At 37.2% G+C, this 27,706-nt stretch overlaps 1 long non-coding RNA gene across 1 annotated transcript; it reads right to left on the minus strand.

Moving 5' to 3' along the window:
• Positions 1 to 703: 703 nt before the first annotated feature.
• On the minus strand, positions 704 to 27,706 carry LOC121640230. The gene is made up of 3 exons (XR_006010415.1): positions 27,690 to 27,706; positions 11,258 to 11,263; positions 704 to 807 (listed from the first exon to the last, which is right to left on the minus strand). It is a non-coding gene; the product is annotated as an uncharacterized LOC121640230 (long non-coding RNA).

Below are 27,706 nucleotides of genomic sequence, written 5' to 3' on the forward strand. Positions count from 1 at the left end.
TCATTTAATAACTTATTTGGCATCTAAAGAAACTGTACTGTTAGTATCAACCGTATGATGAAGAAGTGTATAGAGTAGTAATATATGGTGAGTTCTGTCTACTTTGGGACCATAAATCAAGCCTCCTGATGTGTTTATATAAGCTTTAACAGGAGAATGGCTTACCTGTTGCTCATGATGGCAGCTGCCAGTCATGATTAGGAGCCAATCGTTTGTTAATTCTTAGCTGTGCATTTTCCATTATTCATTTTCATTGAGAAGTTGGAGGTAATTACCTGAGAAAGGAGCCAAATTTGTTGCATGTCAACCAACAGATTGCATCCTTTCCCTGCTGGGATTCTGCACTGTCTAACATTGGTTGTCTCTTAACAACATCATTACTTATTTGTGGTCAGTACTGATGCATTGGTTCTTAGATCCCATATAACAGTTAGTTCTTTGTTTTTGGTTGCTGAGTTTTGCAGCTTAGTCTGTTTCCAGAAACACTTTTGTACAGTATTATATACAGTTTACAACATCTGTGCACAAACCTGCCTCTCGTTCTCTCCACACATGAACTTTTTAAGTAAAACTCTACAAACCAAAGTCGTCCTTTCAGCCACACTGACTGTGAGACTTTAAATTTCCCTTTTACCATCAAAACTTTCAACTTTTTCTGCCCTCTAGCATGCATCCCGTCATCGTGCATGTCTTAAAATGCCTTTATCTGAAGGTAATCGTCATCTTTAACCTGCATTCGGTCCATCATGAAGATCCAGACTCTCCCTTTACTTCTGTGTGCTGTGATGACTCTGACTGGAGCTACTACTGAGTATTAGCTGTCCATCCAGCTTTTTCTCAGACAAAATATACTTTATGTTTTCTAAAGAACCTACAATTACATCACATTCATTTAGCAGATACATGTGCAAATGAACTTAGAAGACAGGAGCACATTGGGAAAAACGTGTCCTTCAGTATTTTGTCCAAACACATTTTCACATGGAAACTGAAAACTGCTGCTCTCGATTCTTTTGGTGATTCTTGATTCAGGAAAATGGGCCCCAACTTGTCCTGATAACTGGACTAAAATCAACGGTCGCTGTTTCGGCTACGTTCTGACACCTATGAGCTGGAGTGAAGCTGAGGTGAGACAGATGAAGAATGATGAATCCTGCTAGAAACATGAAGTTGTTTTGTATTTGTTCTCAGTGACTCCACTCCTTTATGTTTCTATCATACTGTAAACCATTTGATAAAATATTCAAACATTTCTCTTCTCTGATCTGTCCTTTAGGAAGGTGTCTGTACTGATGGTACACAATTTTCCTTCAAAAGCTGACTAAAATTAAATTTTTTAAATTAATATAATATTGGCCCTGATCCAGAGGAAATAATGTAAGACATATAAAATATTAAGGTTGTACCAAAATGAGGGCTTGCCTGTAAGGCTGTAAGACCTCATTAAGCTGTAAACCTCATAGTCGCTGGTTACAAACATTAAATAAAGAACACACAAGCAAAGGCTGCACCAGGCTCAGCTTATAATCTGTCATGTAGGCAGTGTGGTTGTAGCCTGTTAATTATAACATTAACATGACAAACAAGAGGCACTGTGGTTTACTGCTCACATCAGGTCAAAGGTGCCACCAGCAATAGGTGATGCAAACTGAGGGAACACAACAAATACCAGTTCAATTTCAATGCAGCATTAAGTGTACAAGTTTAAAATTTGACACCTGTTAACACCCTGAAAACAGAGAAGGACCCAACTGCAACAATTAGCCAACACCTGGCAGTATTTTGAAGAAGTGGAAACTTTGAAACTGAGAACTTATTTTGAGGTGTGGTTTTATCATCAACACCTTGCTTTTCTGTGTATGAACAGCGTGAAGTGCTCAGTCATCAGTCATCCTTCTATGCTGCCTTTTAGTTTCTAACTAGACTTTTGTTGCTGCAGCAGTGTCTCAATGTGCTGAATCATTTCACTATGTAATCTAGCACTGACAAATAAAGGATCTGCATATTTCTTCTTTTTTTTTTTTTTACTTGTCCTGCATGGATTAACGGTTCTGATCTGAAGCAGGCATATAATTCAAATCAAAGATCTTATTTCTACTGAAAGCCATTAAAAAAATATATACTGTATATATTCAAATATTTTCTTCTCTGATCTGTCCTATAAGGTTTCTGGTCTTGGACTGGTGGTAAACAAAATTTGGTTCAAAAGCTGCTGCCCTGGAGAGCCCAGTGACAGTGGGCAGCATTGCTTGCAAATAAATTATTCAGGTAAAACACAGTTTTAATGATTGACTAGAGATTTACAGGATGTTCATTTCATTTTTACACAGCTGCTATTGTCTGGATATAAAATGAGTTTTCATACAGTCATAAGATCATCCTGAAGTTTTGGTTTATACAGCATTGAGTGACTCTGTGTTTTTGGTACTTACAGTAAATAGCTGCTGGGATGACTTTTATTGTGAAAATAAATATCCATCCGTCTGCACCAAGAACGTTTGATGACTCCTGGACTGATTCAGGGACACAATGAAGCTTCCAGCGTTACAACACTGGTGGATCTGTGTTTCTGTTCATCATGTTCAACCACATGTATAACCGTCATTCATTATCACTCTCCATTTTTAATTTTTCTCTATTATTGTAACTTTACATGAGGAATGAAGCAACCAGGAACATAATAAACGGGCTTCCCAAACAGCACCAAGGGGTCCACAAAGTTGTAACTACAACAGAGTGGGTGTGACATCCATACAGAGACGAGTTGAGGGGTATCTGCTTACTTTTTTATTATTCGAATGTTTTGTTCACATGGATTCAATGTTTTAGGTTCCTGAAAAAACTTTAGAACAAAGTCCAGGTCTTTAAGTGAATAAATGGAGTCATTAAAATCTGCTGTACAATATGTTAAAACACATCCTCAGTCAAAAATTTAAAAAAAGCTATATTGTATTTCACACCTTGTGCATCAGACCTATTTTCATCCATGTACTGTGGTTTATTGAGGTCAGTTAGCTGGTGGAGCTAAAGTAGTGGAATGGTTCATGTCTATTCTGGTAACTGTAATTTTTTTCCTGAACTATTTCATTAATAAAACTTATCTGAGAAATACTAGAACAGATGATTTGATTCTATTAAAAGAAAAGTAAACGTATGAGCTGAGAGTTATCTTTACTTTGTTTTTTTAAGGCAAGGACTCAGCCAGAATGCATTATTTATGGTGAGAAGCAAGCTAGTGAAAACATCCAAGCATTTCAAGTCAAGTTTATTTCTAAGTAGATTCAAAACAACAGATGTTGACCAACAGTTATTGACAAATACCAGTCAAATATCCTAAATGTCTAATACTCAAGTCAAAAAAGTTAAAAGTGGATATTTAAATGTGATCTATACAGGGCCTTGAAAAAGTATTCATACCCATTCAACTTTTTCCACATTTTGTGAACTTACAATCACAAACTTGAATATATTTGTTGAGATTTTATGTGATAGACCAACCCAAAGTAGCACATAATTGTGAAGTGGAAGGAAAGCGATGCATGGTTTTCAAAATGTTAAATGATTATAAATCTGAAAAGTGTGGTGTGCATTTGTATGTAGCCCCTTTTTTAGTCTCCCAGAAAGACCAAGAGAAACTCATCCATGCGTTCATCTCCAGTAGGCTGGATTACTGTAATGGTCTTTTAACAGGACTTCCTAAAAAGAGCATTAAACATCTGCAGCTCATCCAAAATGCTGCTGCTAGAGTTTTAACCAGGACTAAGAGATCTGAACACATCACACCAGTTTTGAAATCTTTACACTGGCTTCCAGTCAGTCACAGAATAGATTTTAAAACCCCTCTGATTGTTTACAAATCCCAGAATGGTTTAGGTCCAGAATACATCTGTGATATGTTCAGAGAATATAAACCTAGCAGAGCTCTTAGATCCAAAGCCTCTGGTCAACTAGTCCAGGCCAGAGTCCAGACTAAACATGGAGAAGCAGCATTTAGCTGTTATGCTGCAAACAAGTGGAACAAACTGTCAGTGGAGATTAAACTTTCACCGAATGTAGACATTTTTAAATCCAGGTTAAAAACATTTCTTTTCTCATGCGCCTATGCATGAAATCTGCACGGTGACTTTTTTTTTTTTTAACTTATCTTGCTTTTAATCATTTTAATGTAATTTATTATTTTATTGTGATTATGTGTTGATTATGTGTTGATGCCTTTTACTATTCTAAATATCTGTAATGTCTTTGTTTTATGTAAAGCACTGTGAATTGTCCTGTACATGAAATGTGCTATACAAATAAACTGCCTTGCCCTTGCCTTGCCCTTGTATTTTAATATCCCTGAATACAATGCTGTGCAATCAACTGCCTTCAGAAGTCACTAAATTAGTAAATTGAGTTCACCTGTGTGTAATTTACTCACAGTATAAATACACCTGTTCTGTGAAGGTCTTGGAGGTTTGTTAGAAAACAACAGCATCATGAAGACCAAGGAACTCACCAGATAGGACAGGGATAAAGTTGTTTAAAGCAGTGTTAGGTTATAAAAAATATCCTAGCTTTGAACATCTCAAGGAGCACCGTTCAGTCCATCATCCAAAAATGGAAAATGTATGGCACAACTGCAAACCTATGAAGACATGGCCGTCACTTAAACTAACAGAGCGAGCAAGTAGAGCACTGTTCAGAGAAGCAGTTAAAAGGCCCATGGTCACTCTGGAGAAACTGCAGAAACTTATGGCACAGATGGGCGAATCTGTCCATGGGACAACTATAAGTCATGCATTCCATAAATCTAGCCTTTATGGAAGAGTGGCAAGAAGAAAGTCATTGTTGAAAGAAAGGCATAAGAAGTCCCGTTTGCAGTTTGCCACAAGCCATGTAGGGGATCCCGCAAACATGTGGAAGAAGGTGAAAATTGAACTCACCCTAAGCACACCATCCCCACTGTGAAACATGGTGGTGGCAGCATCATGCTGTGGGGATGCTGTGGGGACAGGAAATCTGGTCAGAGTTGATGGGAAGATGGATGGAGCTAAATAAAGGGCAATCCTGGCAGAAAACCTGTTCGAGGCTGCAAAAGACTTGAGACTTGGAAGTAGATTCATCTTCCAGCAAGACAATGACCATAAACACAAAGCCTGAGTTACAATGGAATGATTTAGATTTAAGAATAACCATGTATTAGTATGGCCAAGTCAATGTCCAGACGAAATCCCATGGACTTGAAAACTGCTGCTTACAGATGCTCTCATTCCAATCTGGCTGAGCTTGACCTATTTTGCAAAGAAAAATGGGCAAAAATGTCACTTTCTAGCAGTGTTGTGCTAGTTACTGAAAAATAGTAACTAGTTACAGTTACTAGTTACCTCATTCAAAAAGTAACTCAGTTACTTTGCTGATTACTTACACCAAAAAGTAATTAATTACTATTTTAAAGAACTTTGTTAAAAATGCTCCAATGAATGTTCATATAAATCAATTTCACTGTTGTATAAAATACAACACAAACACAAAATAATTTAGTTTATTTAAGGCAGGCTAGCGAATTATTTGAAATTAATAAATATAAATAAAGTGCAAGATCATACTCATTAAGCAACTGCTGATTTATATGTCCACAACATTTTCTTAAAAAATAATATTAAACAGCCTATTCTGAGAAACACATTGCATTTTAAATAAAATAAATGTTGTGAAATGAAATGTAACAGAAAATTGTCATTATGACTACTAAAGCCTAGTTCACACATAACGATATTTGGGCTGTTTTTGCCCTGATTTTGCCTCTTCCTGAACACGCAAACGCCCAATCATTGTGAGATATCCCTGTTCAATCCTCATTTGGTCTGTGGTGTGTTACGAGCCGATTTGTCCCGATAATCCGCTCCGAAACGGGTCATAGCCAACAATTGGGAACATTAAACATGTTTAATATTTTAGTACAGATTCGATGAAGAACGCCGACGACTCGTGCATTGTGACTGTGTGGGTGGTGATGTGGCACGGAATGTAGCCAATCAGAGAGCGAGCTGGCTGGGGAGCAAGGAACAAGTAAATAATGTCCGTGTTCACGCCGTCTCCAGTCTGTTATTGTTTTCAGTTCTGGCTTTTTTTTTTTACAATAGTCCCAAGACCACCATCATTCCCTCATCCTATATATCCTCTTCCATCCTGTGTGTTGTGTTCTTCGATTGTTTGTTTTTTGCCGGTTGTTACTATGTTTCTTCTTCTTTGTTGTTTGCCGGTTGTTACTATGTTTCTTCTTCTTTGTTTTTTGCTGGTTGTTGATATGGTTCTTCTTCTACGTTTCAATGTTTGTCCGGCTCGGAGGACTAGATTGTATTTGAGTTACTAGACAGCATCGTCATGTGTGTGTTGTTCTGTGATTACATTTTCAGAGCACACCACACACAGTACGATCATAACTGATTTTTTTTATCTTCACGTGTGGGGTCTTGACCAGATAAAAAATCTCACAAGATTAAAACAATTGTTATGTGTGTACCAGGCTTAAGCGAAAAAAAAAAAAAATGTTTTTTTTTTTATATTTATATATTTATTTGAGTGGGACAGTGCATGCCAATGAACAGACAGGCTTATATAGCATGAATGTAAACATACCAGATTACAGCAAAATGCTATTTTCCATCCATTGTCCGGGGATTTGGGGGAAATGGGAGAACAATATATACAATATATATATATATATATATATATATATATATATATATATATATATATATATATATAAAGACAAGAAAAAAAAAACACTTAATATTTACACATCACTTATAAAAATATACAAAAATATACACATTCTTTTATCTAAAACAATAGACTCACATATACAATTACCAACCTCCTACTTATCAAGGCTCAATGAACACTACATACTTATAAAACCATCTAGAGTTTTATTTATCGTAAATTAAAGTTCATTTTACTTGTGGGTGCACTCCTGATTCGACCAAAGCCAGCTTTTTAATTGGGTTTTAAATGAGTTATATGTTGGACACTGTCTTATGGTTTGTGGCAGACTATTCCATAGCTTTCCACCTTTGACAGATAACACACCCTGGCCAAATGAGGTACGTCTGTGTGGGATTATCACATCTCCTCTAGTAGTGGCTCTCGTTGTCCTCTGTTCACTAATGCCACAGTTAATGAAATCTCCCAGTGGTGGGGGTGCTAGAGAGTGTAGCACCTTATAAATCAGACAAGCATTTTTTAAGTGTATCATATTTTGAAAATTTTAAAACTTGAGTTTTCTTAAAATGTTGCAATAATGATGTGATTTTGGTTTTTCATCAAGTATTTTCAGTGATCTTTTATATAGAGTTTCCAGAGTTTTAATAGTTGTAGGACAGGCAAGTGACCAACTGGTTATACAATAGTCCATGTGAGAAATGATCATAGAATAAAAAAACATCTTGGCTGCATTTAAGTTCAAGATGTTTCTGATGTGTCGGAAATTTTGGATATTAAATTTGATTACTTGTGCTACTTTTTTTTACATGACTTTTAAATGTTAATGTGGGATCCAAAGTTACTCCAAGGTATTTAAATTCCTTTACCAAATCAAGTTCTGTACCATTTAAAAATACATGAGACTGAGGTATCTGCAAGTTACGTTTTGAGAAGTACATACAAACAGCCTTCTTGGTATTTAGGGAGGGGCAAGAGTCGGTAATCCATTTGTTTACAGAGGACAATGCAGCTGTATTAGCGGCTTGTTGAACATTTGGAGCCTGAGTAATAATAATAGCATTGTCCGCATACATCTGGGAAAATACATTTGGACATGCTTTCGGTAAGTTATTGATAAAAAATGAGAATAAAACAGGTCCAAGGATCGACCCCCGCGGGATTCTGAAATATTACAGTCCAGGCAGGGGGATTTGACACCATTCACTACTACATACTGTTTTCTATGTGTTAAATATGAGGTAATCCATGCCAATGCTTGATCAGATATACTGTATTGAATTGCGTCTTTCTTCATATCTAGAAAGCTGGCTTCGACACAGAAATTCTTATCAAGTAAGTTTTTTATGTTCTCAATTAACATGCACATTGCAGTGTCCGTGGAGTAGTGACGTCGGAAACCACATTGTAATGGGTGAAGTGAGGGGTGTATATTCTCTAGATGTTCTGTTAAGAGTTTAACCACCCACTTCTTAGCTATTTTGGATATGATGGGTAAAATACCTATTGGTCGATAGTTAGTTATGTCTTTTTTGGACCCTGCTTTGAAAACTGGTGTTATGGCCGCTATCTTCCATACCACTGGTACAACTGATCCCCTGAAAGACATATTTAATAGATGAGTAATTGGACATACTAAAGAATCTTTGTGCTCTTTCAATATACAGGTATTAAATCCAAAAACATCAAGTGCTTTTGATTTTTTTATGCCAGTAATGATTTTAGCTACTTCATATTCAGATATATCAGTGATTCTAAAGACTTGCTGGTCAGAATCAATGATGTTGTCAATACAAACCGATGGTCTAAAGTGCTTCGTGAGTTCCTGCACAGAATTTATAAAGAAGTTGTTCAAATTTATTGCTATGGTAAAAGGGTCCCTAATTATGGAGTTATTTATTTGAATTTCCATTGCCTTACTGGTGTTATTTTTTGGCTTATTACCAATTAGTTTATGTAGAGTTTGCCATATTAGTTTACCATTCCCTTTAGCATTCTCTATAACCGTCATGAAAAAGGTAGCTTTAGCCTGTCTTAGAGTCTGCGTTACTTTATTTCTCATATGTGTAAATCTTTGCCGATCTATGGTTAGACCTGTTTTCAGGTACTGTTTCAGTAACTGATCACTACATTTCATAAGATCTTTCCATTTTTTGTTAACCCATGGCAAGTGGCATCTTTTGTTATGTTTGTGCCTCCCTCTGGTGGTATAGGATGATATGACATCTTTAACAGCACTGAGGAACTCTCTAGAACTGACTTCTAGATCATCATTTGATAATATTGGGTCCCAATTTAATGATGGGCTGTAGTTACATTTTGTCTTTGATTTTTGTGTATGAATTTGTATGAGGAACTGTTATTTATAGAATTAAATAATCGTGATTTGGTGAGTTTCCTAGAGAAGAGTATTATATTATGGTCAGAAAGGCCAGTTAAGAGGTTGTACAATTTCAGTATCCATTCAGGTCTATTGGTGAATATTAAATCTATAATTGTTTTAGAATGTTTAGTGATTTTAGTGTTTAGTGTTTTTCTGTCCTTCTTGGAGTCTCAGTTGACATTGAAATCACCGATCACGATTATTTCATTCGTTTTATTGTGTATTGTATGGTGTTTAAGCATTGTCTTTAGTTGTTCATAGAAGTTGGCTTTGGCCGAAGGGGGGCGATATAGACAGGCAAATAGAATAGACATATCAGGAGAAAGAGAGATTTTTACTGAGACGTTTTCAATTTATACCTCACTTGGTACACTAAGTTGTGTACATTTCAAATGGTCTTTTACATATAACAAGACCCCCCCCCCCCCCTCCCATTCCTTTAACTCTGTCCTTTCTAAATACCTTATACTTTGAAAAGTGAAAACTAGCTTCTGGCGAAGAACTGGACAACCATGTTTCACTTAGACCTAATATGTCAATATTTGAATTACTAAGTATATGATCCAGTTGCTCATGTTTTGATAATAGACTCCTAATGTTTATATGACCGCAAAGTAATCCTTTCAGTTTATTCCGGGTATCCCAGATTAACTTAGCCTGGTCTAGTGTCTTAAAAATCTTTGTGTCCCGGTGTCTCCTCATTACTGGATTTCTCAAGGTTTTTACATTTTGGTGTTGATGAGAGGGATTTACTGTAGATAGAGGAACAGTTTGTGGGGCAGACCCACCATCCAGTAGACGTAGTCTTACCGCTCTCGGGCCCACCGATGTAGTTAGCATCCCGGTTACTGCCGCTGTGGGCTCACCGGAGTCCACAGATGGAGTTAGCATCCTGGCCGCTGCTGCCGTCGACCCGCCGGGGCCCGCCGAAGGAGTTAGTATCCCGGCCCCCACCGTTATAGGCCTGCCTGAGCCCGCTGGTAGAGTTGGTATCCCGTCTGCCATCTCTGACGACCTGTCGGTGCCCGCCGATGAAGTCGGCATCCCGGTCGTTGCCACTGCCGACCCGTTGGACCGCGCCAGTGGGGTCAGCATCCTGGCCGCCGCCGTTGTCGACTTTCCGGGGCCTACTGATGGAGCAAGTCTCCCGGTAGCCGCCGCTGTAGGTCCACCGGAGCCCGCCGATGAAGCCTTATCAAAGCTCACTAATTACTCTGTCCATATGCGTCAATATGTAATTTCTCAGGTTCACGATCGTTGACACAGTTGTTTTTTGTCACAGCAAGATAGATATTGCTACCCTTGAACATGTCCAGCAATAGCACATAGGTTAGGAGTGCTACGGTAAACCCTGTTCCACCTGCCGTTGTCGCCATCTTGCGTCGCTTCTTAGTTTCTTTATGTTATTACACTGATTTTCTTTGCTATAACTGCAGACAGTACAAAAGAAAGACCCCCGTAACTGCTTGAAAAGTCAACATATATATATTTTGAAGGTGACATACAGAAGTCAAAGAGAGGCACAGTCTTGCACAAAACAAAAGAGATCTGCAATAACCCCCAATAGGTAAACATAAAGAAAATATAAGTCAATTTCTCACAGAATTTTGCAATTTTCTTGAAATCTGCAATGAAATTAGATAGAACACAGACGGAACTGCAGCTTAACTTAGGAAGGATACACCCTCCTACTACATAAATTAGACTGAGAAAAATCATGCTGAAATTAAATAAAGTTGCATGCCAGCAACTTATTTAAAGTAATACGTATGTATCCTGTCAAGTGTAAAAATAAAACTGACTTAAACACCATACACATTAAGCAGGTGCTTTCCATTAAAAGTTTTAAATAAATCAGACTTATGTGCAGCAAAACAAATCAATGTATTCTATATAAGTCTTCTAAAATGTAACAGAAATGTGTCACTGTGACTTGTAAGATAACTAGTGTTTTGTTACACAGAAAAGTATGTTATAAAACAACAAAAAATGCTTACAAGCAAGGACCTGAATGAGTGTGAGTTGAGGTTTAACCTTTGAACCAGTGGTTGTACCGCATGAGAAGAAACCTCTCAAACCTTTGATCAGTTAGTCTGTTTCCCTTTGGAGAAAACACCACACTTCCCAATTGAAAAGTCTCTCGACTCATGCACTGGATGGAGTAGCAACATTTTCCTTAAGAGAAATTTCCTTTATTGTGGGAAATTGTTAGAGAATCTCCATCCCTGTTTCAGGTGTTCTCAGGTATGTCAGTACCTCAGTTTCAACGGCGCTTAAGGCATCACTGTCCTACTCAAAGCAGAAGAAGTCCTGTACATTGGAGAAGCTTGAATCCGGTGTTGACAGAGTTGCAGGCATCTTGGCTGCTTGCTGCACAGGAACATGTTGAGGGATGAGCTTGTGGCACAAAGCTGCCATCATTGCTTTGATTCTCTCCTTCTTCTTGACCAGAATCAGTATTCAACCTAATGTCATTTAACACTTTGACCAGAGCTGTTTCAGTGCTGTGATGAGGTCGGAAGCCGGACTGAAATTTATCAAGATTTCCACTTTCATTTAAAAAGTCATTAAGCTGGTGAAATAGAACTTTCTCAATAATCTTGGAAATAAAAGAGAGCTTAGAGACAGGTCTATAGTTGTTCATTATAGAGGCGTCTAGAGTCCTTTTCTTTAGGAGTGGCTTAATAGCAGCTATCTTTAGTGACTTGGGAAAATGCCTGATGCCAGTGAGCTGTTAACTATCAGTAGGACATCACTTTCTACTGAGGTTAAAAACTGTTTTTATAAAGTTGGATGGTATCATGTCCAGAGTGCATGTTGTTGATTTCAGATGCCAAACTGTTTCTTGTAGGTTTTTTAAATTCACCATTTTAAATTGCGACAGAATTATTTCTGGGTTTTAGACACAGACTAGTGTTCTTGTTTGACTGTGTGAAATTAATATTTTGCCTAATTGTTTTAATTTTTTGGCTAAAAAGTTGGCAAATTGGTTGAATTTCTCAGTGGAAAGGAGCTCTGGTCTTATCTGTATAGAAGGATTAGTAAGTTTTTCAATCATAGCAAACAGAGTGCGAGAATTGTTAACATTCCTGTTAATCATTTCAGATAAATGCAGCTCTCTGGCCTTGCACAGCTTATTGTTATAGTTACGCAGGCTTTGTTTGTACAGCTTATAGTGAATTTGAAGTTTATTTTTCCACCATTTGCGCTCAGTTATTCTGCATTCTCTTTTTAGGCTGGTAACCACAGTGGTGTTTCGCCATGGTGTTTTCTGTTTGATCAAAGTGCTCTTGATTCTTATCGGTGCAACAGCATCCAGCCGAGAACTTCTGAAACAAAATGTCGTTGTGCCTTGCACAATGACAATAAAGATTCTTGATTCTTGATTCTTGATTCTTGATACATTCAAGACTTTCAGATGGAAATGACCCAGGAGTCCATTGATGTATCTTGATAAGGAGATGTGGAAAAATGGATTTAAAATCCCCAGTCAAGATGAAATGGTTAAAATTAGTAGAGGTAACCGACGATAATTCAGAAAATTCATCAATGAAATTTACACAGTGTCCTGGACGTCTGTAGATGTTTAGTCCGGAATTACACTTAGGAATGTCTTAGAGTTTGTTCTATATAAGGAGAGCTGATGCAGTTGGTCAGGAGGATCTTTCACAATTCAGCAAATTGGTGTCTCACAGACCTTTTTACCTCCCAACCATCCATTCTACATCACTTGCCTCAAGTAATATACATCAAAACGTATACGTTTAATTTGCCCACATTAGCTTGTGCATGAAATAGGTGTAGGGCAGCTCTTTAAAAGTAAGAACATATTTGTACTCTAATGTGTGAAAAACATTTTGGAGAAGTATTGTGAAATCTTTTGAGGACGATAATTTATGGTTAAATGACTTATTAAGAAGCAGATACTTTATTCATCAATGCTAGATAAAATGATTCAGCACGTTGAGACACTGGTGCTGCTACAAAAGTCTGGTTATAAAAGAAAAAGGCAGCATAGAGGGATGACTGAGCACTTCACACTGTTCATACACAGAAAAGCAAGGTGTTAATGATAAAACCACACCTCAAAATAAGTTCTGTTTTAAAGTTTCCACTTTTTCAAAATACTGCTAAATGTTGGCTAATTGTTACAGTTGGGCCCTTCTCTGTCTTCAGGGCGTCAACTGGTGTCAAATGTTGAGGTTGTAGACTTAATGCTGCATGAAAATTGAATTGGTTTTTGTTGTGTTCCCTCATTTTTCATGACCTGTTGCTGCTATCACCCTATATGAGCAGTAAGCCATAGTGTGTCTTGTTTGTCATGTGATTGTTATACTCAGCAGGCTGCAAATATAGTGCTAACAAAAAGGGATTATAAGCTGAACCTGGTGCAGGCATTGCTTGTTTGTTCTCTGTTTCTTGTTGTAACTGTGTTGTGACAATATGAGGGTCACAGCTTAAAGACTTGTTATACTGCCCACATGAGGCTTGACCATGTTAAAGCACATTTGATGGGACACTACATATTCAGTCCATTGATTATGCCTTCAAGCCAATTACACAAATTCCTCCTTGCTGTTTTAGAGCAATAATTAATGTTTAAACTCGTATTCCTCTACTAGGAAAGGATGCATAGAAAGTGCTGGTTGTGTGAGTTACTGCAGCCTCTGCTGCATGCATGCTCCTGTAAAAGTAGTACAATTAAAATAATCTGGTGTTTGTATACATAAGAATTTTGGTTTTAGTTAAATGAGTATATAATATTTCCCATGATGGATTTATTTAAAATTATGCTATGCTGCTATATCTTGACCTGACGTGCTGGCTCTCGTGTGCTGAACCATGTGCTTGTGGAACAGTTGGCTGGTCAACCTTATATAGGTCTGTGCCCTCCTCACCCCTCTGGAGTCCATCTGCAACATTGTTCAGATCGTGCTTGGGTCTTTTGTCCTCAGGTTGAACCCATTTTCAACACATTTACATGGCATTCAAAGTCAGTGAACATGTAAATTATTAGATATGTTAATATGCACATGTTAGCACTTCTAAGCACATCTAAATAAAGCACTGTTTTAACATGTTTGCCAAAACAAAGAAAGATAACTATGAGGCGCCATTAATCTCAGCTCCAGTGATCAACGATATACCCCGGCTAATATCAGTTGTCCCTAGGTTGGAAAATGTATTGCTAGTACTTTAGAACATAATAAGCCTTTGTACTTTTCCATGTTATTTTATCTCTGTTCATTAACCATGTTTGTAAACTTCTTTGCCTAAAAAGTAGCCTTTTGAGGCATGTGTGAAATGGCTGGAAATGAAGAAAGAAGAATGCTGGTCATAATAAAAACAACACGGATGAGGGGAAGATTCTGTAGGGAAAACACATTTGAGGAATAAGTGTGGAATATTAGTTTAGAAAATACCAGTTTAAGTGAAAAGGCCAGCAAGTGAAAGATGGAAAGAGGAGGTGGCATTAGTAGAGGGGAGAAAGAGGTGGAAGGGAGGGCTAGAGTGGCGTTAATATTCTGGTATGTAGCTTCTTCTCTGACCAGATTTTCACTGCATCATTTTGATTGAATTGGTCATTTTTAATTTGATTTAATATTACATGCTTGTTAGTGTTACATGCATTCAGCAGGGCACTGCAGGGAATTGAACCCTATCTCATTTCCGAGAGTACCATTACCAGTGCCTTTTGCTTTTATTTATTTATTTTTTGGGGGTGGGGTGGGGGTTGTGTTTTATATATATATTGAAGTTTTTTAATGGTTGGTTTTAAAAGATTTGTTCACCACCTGTAAATAAATCATCAGAAGGAAGAGTGTTCAAAAATCCACATTTTTAAAAGAAGGCACAAACACCAGAGATTGAGTAGAATTGACAATTCTTTGTTGAGCCAGTAATAAGAAGCAATACATATCTCTGTCAGAGGAGGCCTGTTAGCTTAGCTTCTGGTCCACTAATACATGAAGTTTCGGGACCCTTCGGTTCAGCCAAAAGACCCGCCTACCTAAGTTATCCTCCTCATTTATACTGATACAATGCATTGTGGCTGTGCGTGCATGTGGTGCGCATTCATGTGAATGTGTATTTTGCAAGGTGGTCCCTTTTTCTTCCGGGAACTTGATTCCTCCAGGTTCTCCATCTGAGGTGTGTCATAGGTGAAAGGAAAGAAGATACTATGCTCTGCTTTGCTATCTTTTTCTGCCTTTCTACTGACTCCCTTCCTCCATACCCACAATATTCACACAAAGGCTATTCTTTAATAATTCTGCTCTGCTTGGAGGGAATAGATAAGAATATTCAACACAACTCCCTTGCTTGGACACCCAGACCTGTTTCAAGGTCCCTTGCTATTTTCTCAGTATGGAACTCAGTAACCCTGTATGAGTTTGTGTCCTGTTTGCGAACGCATTATCTGTGAGCTGTGAAGGAATAATAATAATTAAGCTGTTTTCACCTCAGCACCACTATATAATAATGTAGCTCTATTAATTAAAAGCAGAGCCTAATGCATGTTACTAAAATGTAAAGAAAAAATGTAAATGAGTAAATGAATAATAATGTTTTAAAAATATTTGCAACAATATATATATGTATATATATATATATATATATATATGTATATATATATATATATATATATATATATATATATATATATATATATATATATATATATATATATATATGGGGGGGTGGCATTGGGTGTCTTTTTCTTCTTTTATTTTGTATTTTTGTTTTTTGCTTGTGAGTACACTGGAAAATTTGGTTCAGTCGTTTTTTTCAGAGAATGTGTAAACGCAATAAACAGTTTTTTGTTTTAAGTTTATTGATAATAACCTGTACAATGAGCTTTATTTATTTATTGTTTACCATCACTATAGGGTTTTATGCTGTTCATGCATGGTACTCTATTTTTTACAGTGACCAACTGCAGCAGCTGAAGATAATACCATATATCTCTTACAAGTGGTTCTGTGTGTTACTAAGAGACTTCTGCTTTTAAATGTCAATAGTTGGCAACAGATTTATAACTATTACGACATAATACCATAAACAACTGAAAATTGAACACTCGCTAATGTTTTTTACATTGTCACTTACATTTTTACTTTGAAAAAACTGGCAAGCACAGCTGCCAGTTTTTCACCGTAAATTAAACTTCCAAATATTAATAACAGTTGTTCACTGCAAAATTTACGTTTGTCAAAATAGCATACCATAATATCCTCTATGTTGACTACGTAATTTTTATGGTGGAAAACTGGCAACCACAGCTGTCAGTTTTTTACCATAAATTATACAGATTTTTAACAATTTTTTAAACACTGTTTAACTGTTAATATTAAAGAAAACTACCATAAAAATAACAATTTTGTACTGCTAAATTTAAGGTTGCTGAAATGGCATATGCAAGGCAAGGCAGTTTATTTGTATAGCACATTTCATGTACAGGACAATTACCATACATACCATAATATCCTCTATGTTGTCACTGTAATTTTTACGGTGAAAAACTGGCAACCACAGCTGTCAGTTTTTTGCAAGACATTAATAATTTATTCATACTAATCCAATCTTGTTTCCAAATGTGCCACAGTGCACAGCACAGCTGTTTCCAAAAATCCGTCACTATGCTGCATGAACTCTCAATGAATACAAAACAGGAAGAAAAAGAGTGGAGAAAGTTTAAAAATGAACGGAATATTTGTACTTTCTTGGAGGTCACAATTAGAGAAGGACTGGAATAGGCAAATGATATGTGAGGGGAAATGAGCCACTCTTGCTATCTCCCCTGACAGCTGTTTCCATCTAACAAGCATGCAAGTTTGCTCAATTCAAAGCACTATTAGCAAGGGCAAGGCAAGGCATGGCAGTTTATTTGTATAGCACATTTCATGTACAGGACAATTCAAAGTGCTTTACATAAAACAAAGACATTACAGATATTTAGAATAGTAAAAGGCATCAACACATAATCAACACATAATCACAATAAAATAATAAATTACATTAAAATGATTAAAAGCAAGATAAGTTAAAAAAAAAAAAAAAAAAAAGTTACCGTGCAGATTTCATGCATAGGCGCATGAGAAAAGAAAAGTTTTTAACCTGGATTTAAAAATGTCTACATTTGGGGAAAGTTTAATCTCCACTGGCAGTTTGTTCCATTTGTTTGCAGCATAACAGCTAAATGCTGCTTCTCCATGTTTAGTCTGGACTCTGGCCTGGACTAGTTGACCAGAGTCTTTGGATCTAAGAGCTCTGCTAGGTTTATATTCTCTGAACATATCACAGATGTATTCTGGGCCTAAACCATTCTGGGATTTGTAAATGATCAGAAGGGTTTTAAAATCTATTCTTTGACTGACTGGAAGCCAGTGTAAAGATTTTAAAACTGGTGTGATGTGTTCAGATCTCTTAGTCCTGGTTAAAACTCTAGCAGCAGCGTTCTGGATGAGCTGCAGATGTTTAATGCTCTTTTTAGGAAGTCCTGTTAAAAGACCATTACAGTAATCCAGTCTACTGGAGATGAATGCATGGATGAGTTTCTCTTGGTCTTTCTGGGAGACTAAACTTTTAATTCTGTTGATGTTTCTGAGCTGGTAAAAAGCTGTCTTAGTGACAGCTTTGATATGGCTGCTGAAAGTCAGATCTGAGTCTATCAACACTCCCAGGTTACGAACTTGGTTGGTAATTTTAAGAGCCCGAGTCTCCAGGTGTTTGCCAATGCTGACCCTCTTCTCTTTGCTACCAAACAGAATAATCTCAGTTTTGTCTTCATTTAATTGTAGGAAATTCTCCCTCATCCAGGTGTTTATTTGCTCCAGACACTGACACAATAAGTCTATTGGACTGCAGTCATCTGGTGACAGAGACACATAAAGTTGTGTATCATCTGCATAACTTTGATAACTAATGCTATAGTTTTGTAATATTTTACCCAAAGGCAGCATATACAAGTTGAACAGAAGAGGTCCAAGGACTGACCCCTGGGGGACTCCACAAGTCATGGCCACTCGCTCGGATTCATAGCTGCCGATCGTAACAAAATAACTCCGGCCTTCTAAATAGGACCTGAACCAGTTAAGGACCGCTCCAGAAAGTCCAACCCAGTTTTCCAGCCTGTGCAACAGGATTCTGTGATCTACAGTATCAAACGCAGCACTGAGATCCAACAGAACCAGGACTGATACTTGACCAGAATCGGTATTCAACCTAATGTCATTTAACACTTTGACCAGAGCTGTTTCAGTGCTGTGATGAGGTCGGAAGCCGGACTGAAATTTATCAAGATTTCCACTTTCATTTAAAAAGTCATGAAGCTGGTGAAATACAACTTTTTCAATAATCTTGGAAATAAAAGAGAGGTTAGAGACAGGTCTATAGTTGTTCATTATAGAGGCGTCTAGAGTCCTTTTCTTTAGGAGTGGCTTAATAGCAGCTATCTTTAGTGACTTGGGAAAAATGCCTGATGCCAGTGAGCTGTTAACTATCAGTAGGAGATCACTTTCTACTGAGGTAAAAACTGTTTTTAAAAAGTCGGATGGGATCATGTCCAGAGTGCATGTTGTTGATTTCAAATGCCAAACTGTTTCTTGTAGGACTTTTAAATTCACCATTTTAAATTGTGACATGACATCAGAATTATTTCTGGGTTTTAGACACAGACTAATTTTCTTGTTTGACTGTGTGGAATTAATATTTTGCCTAATTGTTTTAATTTTTTGGCTAAAAAAGTTTGCAAATTGGTTGCATTTCTCAGTGGAAAGGAGCTCTGGGCTTATCTGTTTAGGAGGATTTGTGAGTTTTTCAATCATAGCAAACAGAGTGCGAGAATTGTTGACATTCCTGTTAATCATTTCAGATAAATGCAGCTCTCTGGCCTTGCACAACTCATTGTTATAGTTACGCAGGCTTTGTTTGTACAGCTCATAGTAAATTTGAAGTTTATTTTTCCGCCATTTCCGCTCAGTTTTTCTGCATTCTCTTTTTAGGCTGGTAACCACAGTGGTGTTTCTCCATGGTGTTTTCTGTTTGCTCAAGTTGCTCTTGATTCTTATCGGTGCAACAGCATCCATTACATTCAAGATTTTCAGATTGAAATGATCGAGGAGTCTATCAACTGACTCTGCACTGGTTGTTGGTAACATGGCCTCCACAAACTTAGCACTTGTTCTTTCATTAATGTACCTCTTCCTAACGGAGAAGCAGGTTGGTTGAACATTCTGAGTGATCAGTAAATCAAACAAAATACAAAAATGGTCAGACAAGGCCAAGTCAGTGACCGCAACAGAAGAAATATCAACACCCTTTGAAATAACCAGGTCCAGAATGTGACCTCGAATGTGGGTCGGTTGTTTAACATGTTGCCACAAACCAAACATGTCCAATATGGAACAAAATTCCTTGACATTACCATCCGTCATGTTATCTATGTGAATGTTAAAATCCCCAGTTAAGATGAAATGGTTAAAATCAGTAGAGATAACCGACAATAATTCAGAAAATTCATCAATAAAATTTACACAGTGTCCTGGACGTCTGTAGATGATTAGAAATAGGATTTTAGGAATGCCCCTTAAAATAAAACTAAGATATTCAAAAGAAGTAAAATCACCAAATGACATTTCTTTACACTGGAATGAATCTTTAAATAAGGCAGCTTCTCCTCCCCCTTTCCTCCCGTTTCGACATTTATTCATGAAACTAAAATGAGGGGGTGCTGTTTCATTAAGAACTGTAGCACTTGTGTCTTCTGTTAACCATGTTTCTGTCAGAAAAAGAAAATCTAAACTGTGAGAAATGATGAAGTCATTAACTAACAGTGACTTGTTGGACAGAGATCTAACATTTAGTACAGCTAGTTTTATGAAGTTTACACTGGTCTCTGTTGTATTCTGAGTTATACAAGGTACAGTTAACAGATTAGATCGATTCACCCCACAAGCTGACCGTGTTCGATTCCTTATTTTACTAACTAACACAGGAATCCTACTGGGTCCAGGCTTGATCTCAGAACAGCTGTCAGTAGTAGCAAAACTACAGCAAGGACCCTGAACGCATCATGGCATGTTATCTTTGTTGTGAATTCTGCTGCTCTGGGAACCTCCTCCCATGCCCTGCTTGGTCAGGACAGATGATCTAATAGGAGGATGAGGAGGGGGAGGGGGGGGAGCCCTGTATTTCTTGGTAGATGGTGGTCGCTGGGGTTCAGACCTGGATAGAGACATCCTTTTAAGACCTTGGGTGATGTGGAGAAGAGGGTCTGGTGAGGGGGGAGAGCTGGCAGTTGATCGCTTCTCTGCTGTGTCCTTCGCTCTTATCTGTACACTCATGTTTGGGTTTGCCGTCCCAACAGCATGACGCAAGTGTGCACCAAGTAATCTGCATCCAGTTAGATTTGGATGCACACCATCAGGTCTGAATCGCTCCTTACAGTTCCAAAAGATATTGAAGTTATCAATGAACTTTATCCCATGGGTGATACATGCGTTTGATAACCATGTGTTCAGGCCAAGAAGCCTACTGAAAAGTTCAATTCCTTTACCTGCTGTAGGAATGGGTCCTGAAATGTAAACATGGTGTGCTCCCAACTGACACAGTCTCTCCAACAGCAGAGAAAAGTCTTTTTTCAGGATCTCAGAGCCAATTTTCCTCCTCAGAATATCAAAAGACCCTGTGTGGACAATAATCTTCATACCATCTGGATGTGAAGACAGAATGGTCGGCAACATCTCTGTAGCAGAGTGCATGGTGTTAATTGAAATGATACCTAACACATACAGGTAGCATGAACAAATTTTGTGGCTTTCATCGTGGGTGGGCGGACAGGCGCCACCGAGGTGGCCCTTCCTCCATCCTTTCCCTTTGTGACCTCTCCCCCCAATTTTATTTACACGTTAGAGACCACCACATTTAACAGTATTGCACTACACACATAACACACACACTCACACACACTGAGGGAGCCCTGAGGGGGTCCTGCTGCCTGGCATCAGTAGGTTGGAGTTGGGGGGCCTGTGGACATGTTCTTCTCCCTGGGGTGCCTAGCCTTGGTGTTGGGTTGGCGTGGCCAGCGGTGGTTTTGCCCGGGGCAGTTGGGCCCTGTCAGGTGCCTGGGCGGGGCTCTGCTGGGGGGAATGGGTGACCCTTGGGCCTGTAGGGTGCCTGCCTTCCGTACATCCCACGCTGTGGCGCCTGCTGGGCCTGCTCATCGTCCTGAGATTACAATATATATACAATATACATTATTGCATATTGTTACGTTACAATATATTACAATATATATATATATATATATATATATATATATAGAGGCAAATTTTTTTAATGTATTTTATTTAAACATTTTTTTAATTTAATATTCATATATATTATGAGTTGTTTTACATGACTAAAATGTTCTAGTGTCTAAAATTTTGAAGTAAAATTGTTTTACATGGAAGTTAATTGTGGCCTGCTTGGATTTTGTTGAGAGAAAATCCAGACTAAAAAACTTTCTAACATGAGGATAACAATTCTGGGTTGTTGTATCCAGAGCCAACAATGACAAACACGTCCAGAATAATCAAATTTAGGTGATTTACTTTCTGAATCTGGGTTCACCCAGTAATCCTGCAATGTTTTTAAGAAACATTCACATTTATTCCCATTTTGTTCTGCAGCAGGAAGAAGAAAGCAAGGATAAAGAGAGAGGTTGGACACAAAACAGCAGCAGAGATAACCTGATCTACAGCTGCAAACTAAGTTTTTTTTTTTCACTATGTATACATTTGATAACCTGAGGTTTCCTTCTAGATCCACTTCCTTCTGGCTTTGTGCAGCATCATGTACTTCCCCTAAGTTTGAACTATACTGAATCAACTTTGTTTCATAATCCATCAATCACAAGTCCCAGAACCTTAGGAAGTCTGGGAGACAGATTAGTTTATAGATGCTGAAAACTCAATACTTTTAAAGAAACTGGTACCAGCAGAGCAGAGGGAAACACACCACATCATTATTTTCCTCACCTGCAGATCAGTCTGATGTCAGATGGTTACGCCATCATGTGGTCAGTCTGGAACATGATGCTGGCCCATCAAAAATCCTGTTTTTATACTTCTGTTAGTTTAGTTGGTTTTCCCATGATACACTGGGCTCTTCTCTGCTCTCTTTACTCTGCATGTAAAATATCTGACATTGTCATTCATTTGTGTTTCTCTTCATCTTTCTAGCAGGAATCCCTGGATTAGAGTTCTGCTGCTGGTTCACCCCTCTTTCCTGTCCTCCTCACACACAGCCAGTCCAAGAAGCAGGTCATTCTTCCTGGTTCTGGTTCTGATGGAGATTTTTCCTTCCTGGTTTTGGTTCTACTGGAGGTTTTCCTTTCTGATCCTTTTTCTGCTGGAGGTTTTTTCTTTCTAGTTCTGGTTCTGTTGGAGGTTTTCTGTCCTGGTTCTGATGGATTTTTTCCTCTCCACTTTCTCCTAGTGCAGGTCAGCACTGTAAATGCAAACTTTTGCCTGACTAAAGATTAAATAGTACATTAAACTTAATTCATGTTAGTTTTTTAAATTTACTTGTTTACATCAAGTTTTTACCCGCATACGTGTTCAATCAAGTACAATGTACTTAGTTTTTTGGGGGGCATGTACAACACCTGTATGCCCTGTGCGCGTCCATTTCCGGTAAATGAATGTTGTATCTTGAGCACATGCAGATATGCACCTTTTTTTCTGCTTTTTTTTCTTCTGCTTATTGTTTTTTGTTATCTCTTCCATGAGGCCAATGGCATCACAACAAGATGCACTGCTATCCTGCAATGTCTGCCTCTGTATGTTGGAGATAATTCCGCTGAATCCTTCCTCGGCTGCTCAGTAAGTACATTCATAATGACGTTCGGACCTCAGGTGCAGTTCTCAGACTTCGGAAAAAGTTGTTCAGATCTGTTTAAAAAAAAACAAAAAAAACTCCCAGGCACCATGGCTGAAGTCTTTTGATATAAACCAACCGCTGAGGGGTAGCCTAGGAAGATATGCTCTGAAATTTAGCACATAATAAATCTTGATGGATTTGTTCTTATGCTTTTTATTATTAAATGTGGCCATTTCTTCCTCTGCATAGCCTTTCCAACACTAAATAACAGTAATACAGAGAGAATAAAAACAAATGAAACTAAGTAAAAGCAAGTTTAAAAAGATGTGTTTTTAGCTGCTTTTTAAAAGGGATCATGGAGTCCACAGATCTCAGGCTTAGAGGAAGAGAGTTCCAGAGGACAGGAGCCACTGCTGCAAAGGCTCTGTCACCCTTAGTTTTCGGCCGTGTTGGTTTAACAGCCAGTTGATGACTCGATCTCAGGGACCTGCTGGGCACGTAGAGCTGTAGGAGATCCCTGATGTATTCAGGTGCCTGGTCATGTAGGCCTTGATAGGTAAAAACCAGAATTTTAAAATGCACCCTGTAATAAATGGGCAGCCAGTGCAGCTGGATTAGTAGAGGAGGGACATGGGTGAATTTGGGGGATTTAGTTATCAACCTTGCAGCAGCATTCTGAACCAACTGGAGACGGTCAAGTGATTTTTTGTTTAAACATGTAAAGAGGGAATTACAGTAATTTTGTTTAAATTAAGTACTGTTTACTTATTTTGTTACAGTATACTAAGTTAATGTGAATTATCTAAATTGAGTTCCTGTCAACTTTATTGAAGTGCATGACACTAAGATGGCTTAAGTGTAGTGTAATACAAATTTAAAGTAATGCACACTTATTTTGGCAGAATATATTAAGTTCTTGTGACTCAAAGTATTTAAGCTGTAACAGCTTGATTTGAATTTACCTACACTGAGATATATTAAATGATGACTTAAAAAAAAATACAGCTCACTCAAATATAATAATTTCTCAATACTTTCCACAATTTAGTTAGTCCTAAAGCAATAGGTTTCATAAATATTTTCAAGTAAACTTAACTTGTTAGAATGTACAGTGGGGATGGAGGATTGAGTCAAAGACTTGATCCAGTCAGTTAGGTCATTATTTTTATGAACTGTTTTATATAAAAACAATTATTATAATTTGGACTAATGTGGGTCATGTGGACAAAATTGTTGGTACCCTTCGGTTAATGAAAGAAAATCTCACAATGGTCACAGAAATAACTTGAATCTGACAAAAGTAATAATAAATAAAAAAATCTATGAAATTTACCCAATGAAAGACAGATATTGCTTTTCAACCATGCTTCAACAGATTTATTTTAAAAATAAACTCATAAAACAGGCCTGGACAAAAGAGTCCACTACAATCTTGTAATCAGTCAGTGGGCCTACTGTAGCCTATATATAGGCCCAAGAAGATTCTGTAGAGAAAACACATTTTGAGGAATAAGTGTGGAATATTAGTTTAGAAAATAGCAGTTTAAGTGAAAAGGCCAGGAAATGAAAGATGGAAAGAGAAGGTGGCATTAGTAGAGGGGAGAAGGGGGTGGAAGGGGGGCGTTATTATTCTGGTATGTAGCTTTTTCTCTGACAAGATTTTCACTGAATCATTTAGACATCAAGATCGTAAAATGCTGTTTGTTTCCTCGAATGCACAATTTTATTATCTTATATTTATCACAGCCTTCATTATGTCCTAATAAAGCACTTTGTGTTACCTTTGGAAGGAAAAGTGCTTCATAATTAAAAATAATTTGATTGAAATAGTCATTTTAATTTGATTTAATATTACATGCTTGTTAGTGTTACATGCATTCAGCAGGGCACTGCAGGGAATTGAACCCTATCTCATTTCTGAGAGTACCATTACCAGTGCCTTTTGCTTTCATTTATTTATTTTTGGGGGTTTGGATTGGGGTTGTATTTTGTTTTGTTTTGTTTTGTTTTGTTTATTTATTTATATTTTGGGAGGTTGGGTTGGGTGTTTTTATCTTCTTTTGTTTTGTTATTTATTTATTTTATTTTTGGGGGGTTGGATTGGGGTTGTATTTTGTTTTGTTTTGTTTTGTTTTGTTTTGTTTTGTTTTGTTTTGTTTTGTTTATTTATTTATTTATATTTTGGGAGGTTGGGTTGGGTGTTTTTATCTTCTTTTGTTTTGGTTTTATTTTTTTGTTTTGTTATTTATTTATTTATTTTATTTTTGGGGGGTTGGATAGGGGTTGTATTTTGTTTTGTTTTATTTATTTATTTATATTTATTTTAGGGTGCTTGGTTGAGCACTTTTTTCTTCTTTATTTTGTTTTTCCTTGTTTTGTTTTTTGTTTTAAAAGACGCTCCTATCTTAAGTACCCTGTAACAGGCATGTTAACCTCAGGAAAGAAGGTACAGTCAGTTCTAGAACACTGACATCAAAGAAAATTCTAGAATCGTCTAATTTTGGACACCTTGTTTTGTGATAGGCTCGTATCTTCCAAATGACTTCTATACTTGTAAAATACTGAAAATATTTCAATATTTCATTAGATTTTCCAACCTTTGACTCAGTTTTCTTCAGATGACAGGTGTAAATAAATGTCTTCTTATTTATTAATTTATTAACCAATTATTATAGAGGTTTTTTCTAGTTAATACTTAGTTGTTTTCACTGGCCAAATTAACGAGCATGCGGAGAAGAAAACTTGGACGGATTACTGGAGGTAATTAAGTTAGACTTAAGGAATTGTACCTACCTGAGGGTGTGTGGAAATAGAATATAATGTTACAAGGTTTTTTCTTCTTCACAAGTTGTGCGTGTTTCTCTTTGTTATTTGCGATTTATGTTGTTTGATGTTAGAATGGTGGTTGTCCAGGGACTTTATTGTAAAATACTGAAAATATTTCAATATTTTATTAGATTAACCAACCTTTGACTCAGATGACAGGTGTAAATAAATGTCTTCTCATTTATTGATTTAATAAACAATTACTATAGAGGTCTTTTCTAGTTAATACTTAGTTGTCTTCACTGGCCAAATCAATGAGCTTGTGGAGAGAAAACCTTTGAAGGATAAAGGAGGTAAATAAGTTAAACTTAAGGACTTCTACCTGCCTGAATGTGTGTGAAAAGTACTTGTCATAACATAATGTTACAAGGTTTTTTCTCCTTAACAAGTTGTGCATGTTTCTCTTTGATGTTTGCAATTTATGCTGTTTGATATTAGAATTGATCCTGAAGGAATGCAAAAGTTGTCCCAAGTCTATATTCCTCGATAACAACAAATGCCAATTAGAGCGGATGCAGACAGTGCTAAGATCCATTTTGCACTGGACCACCTTGTCTGAGATTTATCATCCTTTAAAGGCTCCACGTGCATTTCTGCATCAGTCATCTGCAGTTTAGATTTACAAGTGTTTTTCTGCAGAGTCTTGTATTTTTCTATTTCACACAGATCCTTGTATAATGCCATCTCTTCGTTCTTTGCTTCAATCTCTTTCTTTAAATCTTCAAGTAACTGTTGTAAGCTGTCACAGATTGAGTTCAGCTCATTTATCTTTTCCCTACAAGAAATTCTTTCCTTGTCTCGTTTTTTAACAAGCTCATTTATTTCTAAATTTTTTTCTCTCATGTCTTTCAGTTCACGCTGTTGCTGTTCTAAAAACCTTTTCATCTGGCTTATAACGCAGTTGTTTTGATTAAGCTCAGTAGCACGATTCAAGTTAATATTTATTTTTTCAAGATTTTGATTCTTTTTTAACAAATTATTTTTTTCTTCCGTTGTTTTATCTAGTCCATATCTACATAAGAGCAGTTCTGCTCTGATCATCCAGTTACTGTTTTGCAGAAGAGACTTTTCTTCCAATAAATCAGCTAGCCGAGACATTAGTTGGCTTTTTTGAAACTCTAAGTTTGAAATCTTTTCCTCAAGAAAAGGTATATTTACTTTGTCTTCATGCTTTTTTATATTGTGATTCTGAAGATCCTGTAGCTCCCTCTTCATTTCATGAACTCTTCTCCTCAACTGGTCATTTTCCTCTTGTCGTTGATGGTCTAATTGTTTAAGTTGAGCTATCTCAGTAGATAACTTCTTGTTTTCCTGTGTCAGTGTTTCCTCTTTTTCCTGAAGTTTCTGCACTCTTTCTCTATAACATTCATTTTCTTCTTCAAGGGTCCTCATTGTGTCTGAAGGATGAAGCTTTCTGTTCTCTGCCATTTCTACTTTTTTTTCTATCACTTTAACCAAGAAATAAATACTTTGGAAATCAGTATCCTTATATAAATTGCAATTACAAATAAGACTTTATGGTGACAAGATTCTATTTATACTCTCTTGGTAACCTTATGATGCAAAAATGGGCGTGTCTTGCATTAATACATCACAAATGGGCGTGTCTTCAATGCATCACAAATGGGCGGGGCTTACGCTTTAATAGTTGGGGCATGTTCAATTCTCATGGGGGCGTGGCTTCATCACCTTCTCAGAAACTCTGATACTGGAGTTTGTAAAATTCCATGTATAAAGTACTTATAGTCATTCATATCACTATGAGTAAGACTTTTAACCGTGTTAAAATGAGCTGATGGGGTGGTTGGGTTCGGTTGGGTTCAATGGTTTACCTGTTACCATGTGCTGACGTTAACATGAGTGACACACCTCACATTACTTGAATATATAATAACATAGAATGACTCCAGACAACAGTTAATAAAAATA

The sequence above is a fragment of the Melanotaenia boesemani genome, chromosome 5 (assembly GCF_017639745.1).
Source record: "Melanotaenia boesemani isolate fMelBoe1 chromosome 5, fMelBoe1.pri, whole genome shotgun sequence".
In the NCBI taxonomy this organism is placed as follows: Eukaryota; Metazoa; Chordata; class Actinopteri; order Atheriniformes; family Melanotaeniidae; genus Melanotaenia; species Melanotaenia boesemani.